General features: G+C 46.5%; 1 protein-coding gene across 1 annotated transcript in view; it reads right to left on the bottom strand.

The window, feature by feature from the left end:
• LOC119086452 (ALK tyrosine kinase receptor-like) overlaps nt 1-18,927 on the bottom strand; it is a 400,966-nt gene that overhangs the window by 194,833 nt on the left and 187,206 nt on the right. The window lies entirely within an intron of this gene.

The raw sequence follows: 18,927 nt of genomic DNA, 5'->3' as shown, positions 1-18,927 counted from the left end.
TGACACAGACACATACACATACACACACACACACAGACCCCCCCCACATAGACCCACCCCCACCCCCCAGAGAGAGAGAGAGACAGACAGACAGACAGACAGATAAAGAGACAGAGAAAGAGAGAGATAGAGAGACAGAGGCAAAGAGAGACAGAGACAGAAACACACATAGAAAGGTACATAGGTAGGTAGGTAGGTAGGCAGGCAGGCAGGCAGGCAGACAGACAGACAGATAATGTTTAAAAAAGTAGAGGAATTCTTGGAATTTTGAACTTTGGAGTTTATGTTCAGGTCCGTGACTCATTGTCAGTTTGTTTTATAGGCATCCTGGTACATGCTTATGGCTGCAAATCCAGGCCACACACTAACAACTCCTAAGTTTCTTTTTCAATCCAGATCTTGCCTCCACAGTCCAGATTCATGTCTGCCTGGATGCTTCTAAGTTTGGGGAAACTTTAGCACCTCCAAAATGGACTTTGTACTTTCATTCCATATCTGTGTCTCCTTTATCTGGCCTGCTCCAGTGAATGGCTCCATCTACCACGCTGATCAAGCAAAATAAAAAAAATACCCCTTCCCAATCACTGGAGCTATTTCTATAGCCCACTCTCTACTCAGAACCACGCCCTCTTCTCCTAAGGTTCTTCAAAGATCTGAGGTCCTCACACCTCACTGCTCTCCTACATCCAATTTACAATCTTACCCAAAACTGCATTGGCTTTGCTTGGCTCTGAAGATCATGACTACGGCCCTATGTGCTTGTGATCTGTCCCCTGCTTGTCTCTGTCCCCTGGCTTCCATCCAAACAGTACTCTCTACTCATCTGGGCCCAGACATGCACTTCCCTTGATTTTCTTGAAGATGCCCCTGAGTCTTTCCTTTCTGTGGCTTCACGTGTGCCCTCTCTCTCCTTGGAAGATTCCTGTACTTGTCCCTCCAACTGAACTCCAGTTCAAATGCCACCTCCTTGGGGAAGGCTACCATGATCCTCTGGCCCATGCCAGGCCCTTCATGTGACAGTCCTCTCCAGTCACGCATCATTACAATAATTACAGGATGGTGCATAGAATTCTACTGTAATATCCATTTTTTCCCTCTCTATAAGGCAGGCCTCATGAGGACTGCCTCTGCTTCCACCCTTTGGCACATTTCTCTGCATGTACGGAGGAATATTTATTGAAATAAGCATCTAGCATATCAATACGCAAATGAGTGAATGAAGACAAAGAGGAACATCCCTGGGAAAGAGGTGGGGGTAGACCTTGGGGTAAGATCAGGGGAAAGAGGGGAGTCAAAACGAAATCATGGGGTTGTGGGAAACAATTGTTGATTTTTCTTTTTTGAATTGAGAATCAATACACAATTTTCTCTCTCCTGTCATGTAAGCAGACTATTAATTATAGCAAGCCTGGTGGGACTTACATTAGTCTCATCAAAACCAACCTGTTTGTAAGCAGCTTTAGAAGCACTTGGTAAAACAGTTTCAACACAAAAGATGCAGATGTAACTCTGAATTCTCTGACCGTAGCTGCCCCCTGTTTAAAAGCAATTAAGTGCAGGCGTCAAAACGCACAAGCAAGTGGAGAAAGTTCGATCAGAGGGAAACATTTTCATGAGCCAACTGGAAAAGAACTGTTTTCACTTTTGCTCTGGAGGGCTTGGAAGCCCCCCCCACCCCCAACATGCAGCTGTGTAAGGCCACTTCTGGCTTGGCTTACTGGGGTGGGATGAGATCAGTGTCCTCAGATTTCACTCAGATTTAGTGAGGGCTCGGACAGAGAGAGAGGTGGAGTCTGTATTGACATAGCAGAGGAATGTATATGGACTTGGCCGTTTCTACATCGCCTCGGTTTATCCGATGATACATTATGTATGCGGTTCCCCTCTTAGTGGCTTGTTATTTAATTTTGCCTATGAATAAAATAAAGCAAGCTCTTTACTAAGTGCTCATCTGGGGATGGTTGGTGTGTAGATCAGATTCGGACTCCTGATCCTCATCCATCCATGACCTGGGGATGTAGGGCTGGGCAGAACACACCTCTCCTGACCACACTGAAAGCTTCTCATAGCTCTGCTCTTCTTCCCCAGATGGATAACGTGCCATCGTCTCTCCTGGGTCTAATGGTGGCTAAATGAAGGAGGTCCGCCAGCTAGATAGTAGAGATGGCATTTGATGTGGGACATAGAGGAGACCTTCTTAGTGGAGTTTGCCTCTGCCACTGGACATATCATGTGATTCTGACTGGGCCAATGCAAACCACTTTCTTGGAGCCAGGGAACACTTCCTCTAGGGACTGAACCAGGAGTTTTTCTTAGACTAGACAGGCACTCTACTAAGGGAGATACATGCCCAGACTACGGTTTCTTATCTGGAGAGGTCATAAAGAATGCAAGGACCATGAACTCTGAAGTGAGACACTCCCCACCCCTCCCATGGGCTCAGATTGTACCTTTGATCATTGCTAGCTCTGTCACAGAGGAAGTTGAACTCTTCATCTGTTAAGTGGGACTAATCTGCTGTGACACCACAGGACTATTGTGAAGAAGAAATGGATGAACATGGGTGAAGGGACTGAGAATGATACCAGCTGTAGAGTAAGCATCATACAGCAGGGAATCAACCGTGTGTCCTGCCGCTGGTCAGGGCCCCGACTGCTCTAGGCTTGCCTGGAAAAATGAAGTAAGATGTCATTCTCATCATCGGGGTTGGCTCGCAAACCAGCACGACACCCCCACTCCCTCTCTCGTTTTATTTTGAGACAGGGTCTGTCACTGGGACTGGAGGTTCACCGAGGCCCTGGTCAGAAAACTCCACTGATCTTCCTATCTCTTCCTCCCCGGCACTGGGATTATGAACATCTATCTCCAAACCTGGGTTTTTAACGTAGGCGTTGGGATTCGAACTCAGGCCCTCATGCTTGCTTGCATACCAGGTGCTTTACCAATTGAGCCGTCTCTCCAGCCTTAAGCATGATGCCATTTGAAAGTGTGCACTTCTCAACATTTCTTGAATACCTGCCTGTGGCAGGCACTGTTTTGGACTTGGAGACAATGAAATGGAAACATAAGGTATGCATGTCTTGATGAAGCTGAATTACCAGTGGGAAAAACAGAAATGTGCATGCCTGGTGAGCTTATACAGACTTGGGCTACTTCAAAGACCAGAAAGAAGAGACAATAGCGTACAGGGATGCTTTGGTGTATCTTCGTGAGAAGGTGCCACTTTTATACGCTGACGGCCATACCCTTCAGGCCCAGGGGGTCTCTGTTGTACAACTGATCTTTTATTTCTCTTGCAGGTGTATAATGTATCATGATATCTAGAGCCTGTAATTAAAATAGACCGGATAAGATGCCTCAACCTTTTACTGAGGCACTGTGCTAAGAGCTTTCACACACATTAAATCATTTAACCAATTCTCTGCGAGGACATCCAGATTTCTTCAGAAGCCAGCATGCCAGAGAGAATAATTTTTTGATGGATAGAGTCCATTACCAGTTTAGGCCATGAGCCCAGGTGATTGAAAACGCATAAATCAGGCAATTGTTCTGGTGTTGCCCCTCGCTCCCATCTTTAAACCTCTGGCTACTAATGGAGATATTATCTGACTCTCCTGATGATAGAAGAATTAGCTCATTGAATCACCACATGATCCTCTGTGGCGCGGCTTTGCTTTCTCACCAGTTCTAGAACATTGTTTAATTTTGAAATCAGAGTGTTGACAGGTGCCGTTTACTTCTTGGGTTTGCTTTGTTTTACAGCCAAAGACTTCTGGCTGTCGGATCTGTACTTAAATCTGGGTTTTGTATGTGTGTGTGTGTGTGTGTGTGTGTGTGTGTGTGTGTGTGTGTGTGTGTTTGTGTGTGTGTAGCAAGCAAGTGAGGGGGCTGAGGGTGTAGAATCTTTTCTCACTTTTGTTTCCTCTACCTTCACCAAGTCAAACTCAGTTTTGCCCATCAGACCCTGACATCTGAGCTCTTCAAAGATATCACCTAGTTTAATTCCTCCCTAGAGAGCTAGAGACTGAGAGAGGGTTCCCCAGCTCCCCTCCTTGGAGTCCAGCCGCAAGGGATGAGTCAGAATAATGATGAGGTTGTCTCTCTGGCACTAACCTGGACCCATTTTAAATAGCTCATCTGAATGTTAACGCACACTTGAGACAAGAGTGCAGCTTAGATTCCTCTCAAATTGATTCATTTTGCATTGAGCCTGATGCAATTGACTCGGTATAAAAACGTCTTTGGCAATTAGGGGGAACAAAGGGGCAAAGCTGGCAGAGCGCGGGGACGGCAGACGAAGCGAGATGACATGGACATTGGGGCTGGAACGACATTTCTTTTTGGATGAGATATTTCTGAGGAATGGTGGAGGCCAACAAGAAAGCCCTTCTTAACCCTGAGAGAGAAATGTGAGGATTCTCCCTCAGGAAGAGAAGATGCAAAGCGTCTAAAAAATGGTCCTTGTGAAATGCTCATCAGCCTCTATGGCTCCTCATGTGTCAACTTTAGTTGTTGGCTGGGGCTCTGGGGCCAGAGAACAGCTAATAACACAGTCAACTAAGCTTCGGCTACCTCAGTGGGAGGAGGCTCATTGTTAAGATCCTCTCTGGATGAAGAACAGGGTTCTAGAAAATGAGCAGTAGAAAAACTCCGATCATTGTCGGGGTGGGGGGAGGCAAGATGTAGAGGCAATCCTCAGAGGGGTGGCAAAGGGTCTTAGGGGAAGTGGGCTTGCTCTATGGGACCCCAGGGGGCAAACAAAAGATCACTAAAATAGTAGAAGAACAGAGGGAATTAATAGATACTGACATCATCCTGGGAGCTGTATATACATTGTTATAGTACTCATTTGTAGAAAAAAATTGAACTATTAAGTGCAACCATATGCCTTAGTACTGTGAGTATGGTAAACAGCTAGTATGTGCTGGCTGTCATTGTTCACAGTGATCCTACAAGGTATTACCATTGCTTTATGGAAAAACACCGGAAGCTTAAAACTATGCGGGTACTGAATCACTTTCTAACGTTTCATAGCCAAGGGACCACTATCAGGCTTTTCCAAGGAGCTATCTCAGCTGATCTGCAGAGGGACGATCTGTTTTGCAACATGATTGGCAGCCTACTGGCTAGGGCAAGTCAAAGGTGAGCTTTGATGAGCACACTACTGGCTGAGGCCAGGCAAGTCAGAACTGAGCTCTGGAAAAGGCTCTTCCATGGGCTCAGGGTTGCAGAAAGAGGCGGAATTCAATTATTTTCCTTCATGCCTCAAGATGCCTCAACTGAAATAATTTTCAAGTTCTACCCTGCCTCAAACTCAGACATAGTCACAAGGGAATGTGAGATTGGAGAAGCCGCCACAGGACCAGGACCCTGGGGTTGTAGATATATAGTACAGGGGGTTTATTTCCATCAGAACTCTGGCTTTGCCAATCACTGAATCTCCTGGCTCATGTGCTGTAAATAGTTGTACTTGGCAAGCTGTCCAAACCCCAGAGACCATCCCTAAGCTGGACAAGGTGACAGACAGTTGAGCAAGAGATGACAGAGAAGCAAGGATTTGTTTTTCTTTTCTTTCCTTCTTTTGGACATGGAAATAATCTAAGCTTTGAAGAGGATGACTAGGTAGATAAGAGAGTCCCCTGGGGGAGGGTGGGTAAATCAGAGCAAGGAAGACTAGAAACTCAATCCAGGGGAGTCACTCTGAGGTCTGTAGGTAAACATTTAATAGAATACTGATTGTAATTTCGTGCAGGCAGGGAGGAATTTTAGTCCTGGGAGAGAAGAGCAAAATAATGAAGGGAATATTTAAGGAACAGTTGGAAAGAAGGTAATTGGAATTCAGCTTAGCTTGTCTGAAAAAAAAAATAAAGCCCTCAACAGGAGTCGGTGTGGTTAAGTGGTTATATAAAGACTAGTAAACTCAGGAATGGGAAACAGGGCGAGGGAGGGGGAAGGGGAATCCCGAGTAGATGCCTTGAATGGGAGAGTAGGAAATATACAGGAAATAACCCAGAGAATGGGAAGATGGAAATAAGCACAGCATAGGTGATGGAATGTTAAGGATCCATTTCCGCAGCTTACGCAGGCCAGCATTGGCCTGCCAGTGTGGGATGGCCAGGGCTACGGGGAGGTGATGCCTGAGGGCAGTCACCGTGTCCATGACTGTGAACACAGTATCTTGTTCTGAGACAGAAGGAAGCGAGCTTTTATGGAGCATAGAGATGAGATTTGGGTGTATTTTATTTTCCTTAAAACCATGTTTCTATTCTCAAAGAGTTTCTGGTCCAATTAACTTAGGAATTTGTTGATTTAATAAGCATTTTCTGAACACATACTGGGTTGAGCACTGCGCTAGAAGTATGGAGAGGAAATAATGACCATCCTTCTTTGAAGGAGCCTAATTGATAAGAATAAATGTGGCCGAGTGCTGTGAGAACTCTAATAGAGATGTGGCATAGGCGGGAAATGATCACATAAAGGAAAATATAATCAACTCTGCATGCATGGGCCTGAGATCTCTAGAAAGGCTTTGTGGGGAGGAGGCTGAAGCATGTCTTCTCAAAGCAGGGGGATTGTTCTTGATGATCAAGGAGGCCTGAAGCTTTTGCTTTATGTGGGCAACGCAGAATGGTTTGATCTGAATGAGGAGTCCAAAGAAACGGGCTGAGCTAGGCTCAGGGAGAGCTGGGCAACCAGACCAAGGCTTTGGGAGCTGTGCTGAAGAAAAAAAGTTCAGATAGGATTCTGCGTTGGGCAGGTGTCCACTGAGTGGTCTTGAGCAAGTGTGTACTCAGTGGTTGGGCATAGATGAACAGGCTGCAACACCCACCTGCTCTGCTCCCACTGTCTCCACTTGGTCCATTTGGAGACTTCATGCGGGAAGGGTCTCTGCAGCTACTCTAAGGACTTCAATTATCGTTCTTATTAACAGCAGGAGATAATCCAGGCTGCTGTGGCTTCCTCCTTGGGTACCACCTTTTAGGCAAAGAATTTATCTCACTAGCATGAGGATCTGATCTGGATCCCCAGTGCCCATGCAAATAGCTGGGCATGGGAGTCTGTGCTTGTCATCCCAGCACAGTGGAAGTCGAGACAGCCTGATTCCCTGGGACCGCTGGCTGGCAAGCCTAGCCTAATTGGTAAGCTACAGGCCATAATGTGGAAGATGCTATCTTAAAAACAACAACAACAAAATCCAAGGTGGATGGCTCCTGATGAAAAATATTTGAGTTGACTTCTGACCTCCAGATGTATGATACACATCTGCACACACAAAAGTGGGAACAGGGGTGAGAGGCAGAACGCATCTAATTTCCCTAAGCCCATTATGCACTTGGCATCTGAACTGTGGGGCAGGAAGACCCAGTTCTCTGACAGCTCCTGACTCTGGGTGGATGGTAGTGACTCTGATGCCTGGACCCCCACCTAATCTTAGGAAGTCGTGACCTTCCCCAAGTGTCCTCCCCTCTCTTATCATAAACCCCTTACCCACCGGCGAAGTGGAGACCAGTAACTTGAAAGCTGTGGGGCTGCTCATTCGCTGAGCTTAGTGATGTAAAATTCTCCCAGGAGTAAACACGGCACCAACTCTGTTTGCAGACTTCGCGAAGCCTTTTAAATTTGAAATCCCATGGTGGCTACAGCTTTTAACTAAGGCTCTGAACCATAAGAGAAGGCATTTCTGCCAAAGCCCAGAGTTTAGTGAGGCATGTCTGCACAGCGCTATAAACAAAACAGAAGGGAAAGAGGAGAGCCCAGAAGCAGGCTAGGCAGTGAGAAACAAAGAGGTTTGCTTTGAGGCTAGGAATGAATGGTAAGTCCAGCTGGGCTACCATGTGGGCTACAGGACTTCTCTGTTTCCGACCCTGGAACCATCACAACCATCCGCTGTCTAGACAGTTTGTTTCAAATAAAAAAAAAAAAAAAAAAAAAAAAAAAAAAAAAAACGCCGGTGACTCTGTTATCCCATTTTGTCCCCAGCATAGGCAGGCTTGGCTTCTGAAAGGCGAGGGGAACTACCCCAGTGGAGACAAGAGAGCCAGGACCTGGTTCCTTAGATGGACCATGCCTCCAGCAATACAGGTATCATGCTTGTTGGTTCACGTTCTTCTCTCTGCTGCCTCTCCAAAATTAGTCTCCTCTGTGAGAGAACTCTCTTGAATTTCGCCCTTTGTTTTGAAGAGGAAGGATTGCATTTATGCTATAGGTAATATGCAGCTGGGGTTTCTTAACAGTAAGTAATGGTTGGTAATAGTTTATTGTTAGTTAACAGCTGGCGTTGTGGGAGGGACACAGAGGGTTGTGACTAGGAGCATAAAATGTGGCATTGGATGGTGTGGGTTCAATGCAAATCTTCACACCGGCTGTGTGATGCTGGGAAGACCTCTCAGCATCCTTACTGGAAGAGGCTTAGAACAGGGTCTGATGCTGAAGAATGGAGAATAAGTCGTGAGTAGGTCCACTACATCCTCCTTCTCACTGGTTTTCTGTATGCAAATTAAGGAGAATGCAGGATGGAAGAGGGCTGTTCCCTCAGGCTACAGGTCTTAGCTCTCTCTAGCTGGTAACTTTGTCCTTGCCAGATCCTTTATGTGTGAGAATTTAGAAGCCAACAGGAGACCATATTGGGGGCAGGTCAGTGACTAGATGTGAGGATCCCAAGGCTGCAAGGTGTCACCAGTTTTCAATACCATTTGGGAAACACTACGAGGTCTTTTCAGAAAGAAGACATTGTACTAGGTATTGAAGGATGCACAAGATTCTCTCGTGAAACAGGGTAGAGAAAGATGAAGCTATAAAAAATAACTCCCTATTCCTGCAACAGCGGGAAGGGAGGGACAATAGGAAACATCTGGAATCTGAGCCAACCTCAATGAAGATAAGGGATCCATCTGCATTATGGTGAGATATTCTTGCATTTGTGCATCATCCATAGGTACCTGGAGTTCTCACTGGAAAGGAAGACAGCAGCAGAGAGCCAACGAGGACAGCACATGGACCCAACAGTGGTCCTTTCAGCTTCTACCCCAGGCCATTTGCTCCAAGAGCAGGCTTGGTGTTGTGGGTCCAGAGAATAGACTCCTTGAAGTAGCCTCTGTGGACAGCTAAGGGCTTCATTGCCACACAAGCCCAGGAAAGAATAAAAACTCCAAGAGACCGATCAGGGAATAGATGGGAAGTTTCTAAGTAACAAACACACAGGATGTCCCAGCTCATCACCTACCTCCTCAGGTTGCCTGGCCTCTTGCACAGCTGTACTTTGGGCAAGATGCCTTCATCTCTTTGGCACCTGACCATGCCCTCTGACCCTTTAGAGATAGCTCTTTGGGCTGTGTTGCCTAGTGCCCACCAGGAGTCCCGCAGCACCTATGCGAAACAACCTTCGCAAACGTCTCCTCACAGAATTTCAATATCCGCTGCTATCCAGCTCCTAGAAACCGCAAGCACCACCAGTGCCCCAGCAATGCCAGTGGCTGAGGAAAATCATAAACCGTTGTTGTCAGAATTGATGAACGAACGAGAGAATCTTTTTGCCCCCAGTGGGCTATCACCGAAATTCCTCTATTTATTCTAATATCTCTGTCCCTGCTGGGAAATGGTGAGCTTCAATAAGCACTGTTAGGTGAGACATGATTCTCTCAATCCATTTTGACTTCTCTTTGTATACAACGCCTATGTATCATTATGGGATTTGCCAAGATGCCTTTCTGACAAGTCAAGGGTTACAAGTATCCACAGTTCTCTCATCCTTCTGGGGTTCAATCCATCAACTATCCAGGACAGAGTAAGAAAACAAAAACAGCCAGCTCAAAAGGCCCTCACTACAAGCCGATGGCTGTCAAACCACGAAGGTCAAAGCTGGCAGAAGCTGATGGTCTTTTCATTTATTATATTATATTTTTTTTTGACGCCTGCCAATGAAAGCAATCGCGAGTAAAAGTTCTACCTGTCGGGAAAGGAATTGTCCTTTGTAGTTAGTGGCAACCTTCACAGTTGAGGTGCACTTTGACAGCTGCTTCCTGAGGCCCCGGGAAGAACACATATCTATCCTAAGGTGGCAGTGGAGGGCGGGAGACAGGACTTTCCATCTTCCCGTTGACTGAACATGCTTCTATAATCTCCGACTGAGCCTTAACATTAACTTTAGATCCAGAGCGCAGCTTTTAAAAGTGCTGCATTGTGGAACTGTATTTACATCCACCTACTCGGCTATCACTGAAAGCCTACTATGTGCGAGACACCATGCCAAGTGCCTCGGGGGAGGTAAGAGATGTGCAAGCCAAGCTTTCCACTCTCAAGGCTGCAGCTCAGCATTAGATGAGTTTCGGAGAGAAGAGCTTTTGCTAATGGATGAGAACAGTTCCCTCTTTCCTCAGAGCTAGGCACGGGGCCAGGACATCACTACAAGGCCCTCTGGGGCAATGGCAAGACAAAAGGAAATGAGCCCAGCAAACAGTGGTCCCCTGTGCCATCCGTGACTCCAGACAAATCACAGAGCTCTCTGAGTTCAGCTTACTCATCTATAAAATGAGAATAATGTGCATGATGAATCAGAGTGAAGGTGAAATGGGTTAGTGGATGCTGATGTACCTGGTAAACTAAATAGGCACAGCACAGAAGATTCTCACTAGAACTATTAGCTGGTGAGATTCTGCCTCCAAGGAACACAATAAGGGGCTGTGTCGCAGGGGGTCCAGATGGGAGTCAACACACGAAATTCTGATGTATGAATAAGTATATAGATGGATGTTGTGAGATATTTTTGATTGCACTCTGACACTCCTGAGACTGCCCAATAAAGTTATACCTTGAATCAGGGGGCAGAGCCAGTGACTAGCTGACCAGAATTGGCCATTTGAGAAGTCAGCAATTTGGACAGAGAATTCACACAGGAAGAAAAGGGCAGGGGCTGAAGTTTGAGCTTCCTTTTGTTTCTAGGATGAGGGAAGAGACATGTGTCTTGTGGTGTCTCCGGCCAAAAAGTAAGATCAACTAGTTGCTACTCAGCCTCTCTGAGCTAGTAGGTTTTCACTCCAGCCTTTGACTTCTGAGTCTTATTGATAACAGAACAATAGAGACTTAATTTAAACCTACATATGGTGGCCACAGCAGACCTGGGGCTGCAGGACTGGAAGTCCCACCAGGCCAAGCACTGAGTGGCTGGTGGGGCACTGACTGGGGTGGCAGACAATAATTAAAGTATCAGTAGACTCATGTGCAGCCACTCAGCCAACAGAAAAACATCAGATGGATGTATGGAGAGATAGAGAAATAATACACACATACGGTTAGATGACAGATACGTAGATATTTAGTATGAATGCACTCATCATGAGGGCTATATAGATGGTTGGATAAATACATAGATGGGGAAGAGATTTTCTCTGAAACCAATAGGTCTGGACTCTCTTACCTCCGCTGTAACCCAGCTTCTCAGGGGCTCTGAAAATCCTTTTGGAAGGATTTGTGAGTACAGCCACCAGTAAAGATAAGTCAGATACAGGACTCAAGTACATTCTGGCTGTCCTGGTTTGAGGACTGCACAGTCAAGCTTGGGCTACAGTTGGATCTTAGAGCATCTGCCTTTGAGTGGAAGAACAGGACTACCCGCCTTACATCGGTCCACCCCACATTCCCCAGCATTTTCTTTTCTCCTTAATGCTCTGTCAGGTGGTTATGTAAAGCTATCAGCTTACATGACCGAGCAATTAAGCCAGGATGAAAACTATGATTCTTATTTTTTGATGTAGAATGGAGTCCCCAGTGAGTTTTCTAAAATTACACATGCTCATGCCCCACTTGAAGGTGAATAAAATCATATGACTAGTTGAGGATAGGACTCAGTTATTTGAAGATTTTAGAAGGCATGACTCTGATTTCTGTCATCAGATTTTCAGATCTACCGTGTTGGAGGGTAGAACAGTTCCTACAGAGAATTTCAACATTTGAAAAGTTGCCGCAACATTGTTACCCAAAATGGTGAGAAATAGGGTGCATCCGGGCACAGTAAGTTGGACTCCATCACAAAGAGCCTGGTTAGTCACTCAAAGGATGAGGGAAATGAATTCATATCTTGGCTCTGACCATGTTTATGTCCCCTAACCACGGTGAGCCTACAGGAGGAGCATCTCTGGACCACTTAGAAGAGGCGGGAGAGCAGTTTAGATAGGTTCCACACCTTGTCTAGTTCGACCTTCACAAGGAGCCATGGGGTAGAGTAATTATTGTCATCTTATTGAGAAACACAGATTCACCAAAGCTCTCCATCGTGGGTGGACCACAGACCCCAAGAGTCCTCAGGTACTGTGTCCTATAACCACCTGTTCTCAGAGAACTCTGATTTCAGGATTGTTTCTAAGCTAGAGTATCCAGGAAATATGCCTCTGACGAGCCAGGGTGTGAGTTTTAAGGCTTTTTAAAAATTATCTTTAAAGCCTTTGAGTGGCTCTCTCTTTTTAGTGTAAATCACGCAGACATTAAAGCCCTTATTGTATATTTATTAGTGTGTTATTCAGACCAAGGGGAAAGAGAGAGGAGCTGACATCGGGAATGACTTTGAAAGTAAGAAAAAGCTGGGCCTCAAATTAAATCATTGTGACACTGCCACTCGAGGGCATCAATTTCAATAAATGATCACCTTTTTTTTATTCCTGATCCCATTCATCATGCAGACAGGATTTGAGGAGAACTCTGGCAGGATGCTGACTGCTACAGGCTCTGATTGCTCTGCCTTGGCCAGGCCTGCCACAGTGCCCGGGGAAGCCTGAAGTTAAACCCAGCACAACTCTGGAAAAGCAATCGACTCCTTTCAGAAGGGGGTGCCCTGCCACATCTTTCCACTTGAGTGCTTCTCTGGGACCATCCCTCACTCAGCCCCATGAGATATCCCGCCCTATCAGCTTCCAAGAAAAGCCAGGGTTCTGTGTGCTGGGGAGGGAAGGTCCCTGTGGAAAGGTAGAAAGAATTGTCCCTGTGGTTGCTAGGAGGGACCAATGGCCGAGAGATGGAGAGAACCGTTGACCCAGATCTGGATAGCATCTGGAGAAAGGGGTCGATGGTACAGAATGGATGTTGAATGGCAGCCGAGTATCCCTGTGATGCCCTCTAGAGGAGGTGAAACACCCAAGCTGGAAGAGCTGTGGTTATTCACACTGCAAACCACAGAGAGAATCAGGACCCAGACTATGCCTCCAATGCCCATCTCTTTTAGGGTTACATTACTCTGGTGTATCTCGCTGGTAGTATCATTACTACTTTTTAAAGCTGGGATCTTGGGTCAGACCAGATTTGCCTAAGTAAGAAAGGCATCCAGTCTGGATATACACTTGAGCAGGTATTTGCAGATTTTCACTTGAGGGAAATGGATTTGGGCCTTTCCAGTCACAGCTATTCAGCCAGGAGGACGACAGGAAAGAGCACGGAGGAGAGATATTGAGTCCTGGCTCTGCCATAAGCGTACAGTTTAACCTCTGACATCACATCATGCTACTAGGCTTCAACTTCTGCACCCAGAAACTGATGGCAACTCTGGGCTTCAGTCTCTTCTGGGACTAGGGCTAATGTCTGTAGAAAGGTGAGGGAAGGTGTGCACAGAGGAGCATCTCCACACTCTCCCATCTTATGTAATAGGCATGTTGGCACTGAAATGTTCCTGACAGCTTTGCTGGGCTCAAACCTCAATATCAACACATCCTTTAGATGTATGTCTTTCGAGTATTAGCAATTCAAGTGATTGGCAACTCTTACGCCCTTGGGGACCAATTGTTCCCTTCACACACTGTAGAGTTCTGGTCACACATAATAAAATCCCCAGATAGTCATGGCTGCAGGAGAAATCTGCGAGCTTAGAGAGGCAGGGGGACTTGAGATGGATGTCTGGGAAAGAGCCCAGGAAATTCTCTCCTACACTCAGACACCACAAGCCCTTAAGCCTATGTTCCAGAACCCAGGAGGGCACTAGCTACGCACAGCCGATTGCTGCAGGATCGATCTTGTTAAAACACATCACCGGGGCAGCATGGTACAGCGGGCAGCTCACCGGGCAGAGGCAAAATCTGGCTCAGCATCTTACTATCTCTATAACAAAGCTGTTGCTATTTGAAACTTGCTTTCATTAACGGGCTGGATGATCCTTGAAAGCCACAGCCATGTGCTCTGTGGCTCCGCCATCTTTGGCGTGTCTTACAGGCAAGGCACTCGTTCCACGGCTGGAAAACGAACACTCATGTGGAAAAGGATCGAGCATTAAGTATCTCCTACAACCGTGCACAATGCGAGCCGTTTTCCTCATGCCATCTCACACCTTGCCACATTAAATAGGTATTATACTCATTCATTCCACGCGGACGGACTTACTAACCACTCATCTCTAGCTTTGATGCGCTCTGTCTCTGGGTAGCCAGCCAGACCCCGGGGCTGTTTGGACAGCCCTGGGTTCTCCATTTCCTTGCTTCTGTAGCCATCTTGGCTGGGTGGTGAGCAGACTGCGCCCACATCTCTCCGTCACCCAGGAGAGCCCTTCTAAAGCCAGGCAGTCTTGGCAGACTCGGCTGCTCACACCCTGACACACACTACTGGTTTCCAGGTGACTAGGAGGTGAGCAGCTGCGTGCGTGCGTCCCCGACTGCCTTTCCTCTGCCTCCAAACGCTTGTAGGCAGGCTGCTGTTCCCCGAGCTGCCGCCGTGGAAGCAGGACTCAGGGGCTTGCGGGGACTTGGTAGAGTGTGAATTGTCAGTCCTTAGCCTGTTCCTCAGAGGAGCCAGGCTCTCTCCAGTTGACTTGGTGATCACTATTCCCTCCCAGCAAACATTGACTGTCGCTTTCCAGCGACCGGTCTACAAAGGACCCTCGCCTGTTATGAGAGGAAGCCAGCCCCACTTGTCATCATCACGGCCACCATCACGGGGCTGTCACTTGTCCCCCTTGTTGTTCTGAGTGCTGTTACTGCGGGAGTGAACGTTCGGTGATATAAGGCACTGGTTCTTCTGGCAGGACCCCATAAGCAGGCACCAGATTCATCTCTATCAGAACAGACCATACTAGGATATTAAGCATACCCCGCCCCCGACTTTCATTACATCCCACAGACAGAATGTCCCCATCCTTGAGGGGACCCCACAGCAGCACATGGAAAGAGTCAGCAGCAGCATTCCTAACGTACAGACGAGGAAACAAAGGCTTAAGAAGACCTGGGATTTGCCTGAAGGGAAAAAGCTCTTTCACAGAACACTGTCGGTAGTGGGGTTGATCTTGTATACTCTTTGTACCTCTGTGGTCTTAACAAATGCCAGTAACATGAAGCTGAGAGAACCCTGCTCTAACTTCCAAACGTCCAGAGCTCTCTGATCTTATCAAAGCTGATCAGTGAAGAGCAAGATAGGATTTTAAATTCAGGACTTCTCATCCAACACAGCACTTGAACTATGATTTTCCTGCTGAACTACTATGACCTGATTGAGCCCTTACAGCAATGGATGAAAATACTCTCAAGTCTGGCTGCTGGATGGGTTCAGAGCACCTCCATACTGCCTAGCCTTTGGCTTCAGGTGGGTTAATTGGCTTCACCGGGTGTCTTTTTCTGCAATATGGGAGATGACAGCAATAATATACTTCATTGTGTTTTTATTAACACTAAGTAAGAAAATGCATGAAAGGGATGCAGCAGTGACTGGCCAGTACATCTGGGAAGAACTGAATAAATTGTAGCCATACCTGTGTTATTACTCAAGGGTATGAACTAGGCTTTACATGTCATTGTAAGCCATGACCAACCACAGTGACTGACACACTGTCATGAGTGCAACATTGCAGACACTCAACTTGACAAAATAAATCTTGTGATGTGACATGAAGCAAGTTTTCTCCTCTCTGGGCTTAGTTATGAAATCTATAAATTGAGAAGTTTGAACCAGGCCAATCTCACAGTTTCTCCCAGCTCTACAATGCTCCATAGAACTGATTGGTTTTCAGCGTGGACCTTTTTGCTGAGATAGAACACTTAGAAAAATATCTGGGAATGTTTTTGATTGGCACATCGGGGAGGGGGTGCCAGTGTCCTGATGCCACCTAGTTTGGTAGAGGCTGGGGCCATTGGTAGAAAATGCAGGACAGCCCCATTTAACCAAAAAAAAAAAAAAAAAAAAAAATTCGTCTGCCCCAAATGTCAGTAACATGAAGCTGAGAGACCCTGATCTAACTTACAAATATCCAGAGCTCTCTGATTTGCTGGACAAGGGCCTTGTGTTTGCCAAGTTGCTAAGATGCCCAGGAGAACAGAACTCCTCGATTCAGTAGAATGGGCTATTGATTGTCCCTTGTGCTGACACCTCATACTCTCCTCATATTGATCTAGTTGGAAGCCAGAAGCTGGCCCAAGGCATGTTTAATTTAAAGTTGGAATTATTCCTGTGCATCACTGAAGTCCACAATGGCTGTGCCAAGGATGGGGAGAACGTTCCTCGACCTGAGATTCTTGAGCCTAGGATAGGGACAAAGTCTCTCTAGATATGGGGGTTCACATCACCAGATCTGCCTCAGCATAATCCTCATTCCCCTCTCCTGTCTCAGTTTACATCCTGCAGAGGGCAGCTCAACACCTCTGGTGATCAGGAGGAGGTCACATTGGACAGCGGAGAGGATCTTGAGCTTGGTGGCTACGGCAGCCTTAAGGAAGTTCATAGCCTAGCTACACAGTGGGGTAGTGGTTTCCTTGTCTTATCACCTGCAAAGGGAAGGCTGCCCCTGAAGGTATTAGCATCACATGGTTCCAGGCTTGTTTGTCTTGAGGAACTACAACAGTGATTCTCAACCTATGGGTCACAACATCAGATATCCTGGATATCAGATATTTACATCATGATTCATAGCAGTAGCAAATTACAGTAGTGAGGTAGCAATGAAATAATTTTATGGTTGGGAGGTCACCACCACATGAGGAACTGTATGAAAGGGTTGCAACATTAGGAAGGTTGAGAACCACTGAGCTAGAGGATTAAAAGCTGGTGTCTTTTGCAAGGTTCTGTTACCTCATTTCTCTTTCTCGGTTTTCCTCATCCCCTACTCTCCACCCCAACACAGTCTCAATTTTCAGTGGGTTTCAGCTTTACTAGAAAGAACACAAACTCTCTCTCTCTCTCTCTCTCTCTCTCTCTCTCTCTCTCTCTCTCTCTCTCTCTCTCTGTATCCAGTTCAGCTAATGCCACTTTCTATTTCTTCTATCTGCATGCATGCATTCTTCCAGCTGTTAAATGGGAAGTCATTTGGCTGTGATGAGCACAGGAAGATCCTAAAGCAAATATTTTTGGGTAGTCATCAGAGAAGAGCACTGTCTTCCTGATTCTAAGCCACAAGGACATTAGCACCGCCATATGGGAAGTGTTGACATTCCCTCACATTCCTCAGTATTGTAGGCTTTTCTCTCAGGGTGATCTCCAACTCCAGCCACCTAGACATCAGGGATTCTCTGCCTCAACCCACAGAAGCTTAGGGATTCATTGTTTGGAGGCTCAGCAGCTCCAAGCAGCACTCTCTGGTCTCTACCAGGCTGCCTGAAGAGGGCACACTGGGAATGATACATCAAAATCATCAACCAATGAGGCAGGCCTGTTCTGAGGTTACCACTGGCCATGCCTGCCAATGAATGGACGCCTTATCCTTTGTCTTTCTGTTGGAAAAGAACATTAGGTTGGAAAAAGGCCTAGTTCCTGAGAACCACTTGTCCAAAACAAGGCAGCTCAGGCACCTGACACTCCTTACGTCTCGTGACTGGAGTAGAGCAAGAGACGCAAAGAGGCATTTCAGAAACCAAAAGATGGATGTGAGTCTAGTTATGGGATTAGCATCCTTTCTGCTACTAGAAGTCATTTCTAAATGAATCCTATGTGTCATGATCATATATGCCCTCCATAGCCTGTCTCCAAGTTCTCATAGACCCCCATCCCTGCACATATCCTTCCCAGATATCTGTCTCTGTCTCAGTCTCTCTCTCTCTCTCTCTCTCTCTCTCTCTCTCTCTCTCTCTCTCTCTCTCTCTCTCTCTCCTCTCCCTCCCTCCCCTCCCTCCCTCCCTCCCTCCTCTACTGAGTCTAGTCCAATTGGTACTGCCTATATGTACACATGTGTGGGGCTATACACTCCAACATGGGGAACCCACCAGTGGTCATACCCCCAAAAGGAAAGTGAATTTTCTTCCCCTAATAACCATCAACTGCCAATAACTCCTCAGCCAGGGCTCAGGGCTCAGGGCCCCTCTCCCACTCATGCTGGGATTTTAACTGGCGTGATCTTGTGCAGGTGACCACTACTCCTGTGAGTTCAGGTCTGTGACATTCTCGCCATGGCCAGTGAAAGGACAAATACAACTAAGGAATAAGAATAAAATAAGAAAAGATTTCATTCCGGTTGGGAAATCCAGTGGCGTGCAGTTCTTCTAGACACAACTGAATAGAGATAGGTCCTGAGCATGGGATGAGAGACAGACTTCAAAGAGACTACTGTGGAAATTTCATAGCCTCATTGGAAAAGCAATTGTCAGGATTCCATGTATGCACACCAAGGGGATAGAAGCTGGGTGGCAGCCATCAGTCAAGAGGGACTCTTCCCAAGAGCTGTTTTCTTGGGAGGAAATCGGAATTCTTCCAATGTAATCACTACAAAGAGGGATCGTCACCCTTGCTCACCAAAGAGTCATGAAATGCATGGCCACTCGGAGCTGAGACCTTGCCATGCTATTTATAAAATTATGAAAAGGATGGAGACAAAAAGGCGGACAGCCTCGGTCAAGTGGCTTTCCCATGTCATTCCTGGTAGAGGCATGATGGATCACTGAGCGAGCAAGTCACACTTCCAGAAAGTTGAGTAGATTTCCCTGGTGTCGGCCTTGGGTGACTCCAGGGTTGTACACATCTGGCAAGTTCTAGAACAAAGCT

The sequence above is a fragment of the Peromyscus leucopus genome, chromosome 22, assembly GCF_004664715.2.
Source record: "Peromyscus leucopus breed LL Stock chromosome 22, UCI_PerLeu_2.1, whole genome shotgun sequence".
Lineage (NCBI taxonomy): Eukaryota > Metazoa > Chordata > Mammalia > Rodentia > Cricetidae > Peromyscus > Peromyscus leucopus.
This window is presented reverse-complemented; position numbering and strand designations above follow the sequence as displayed.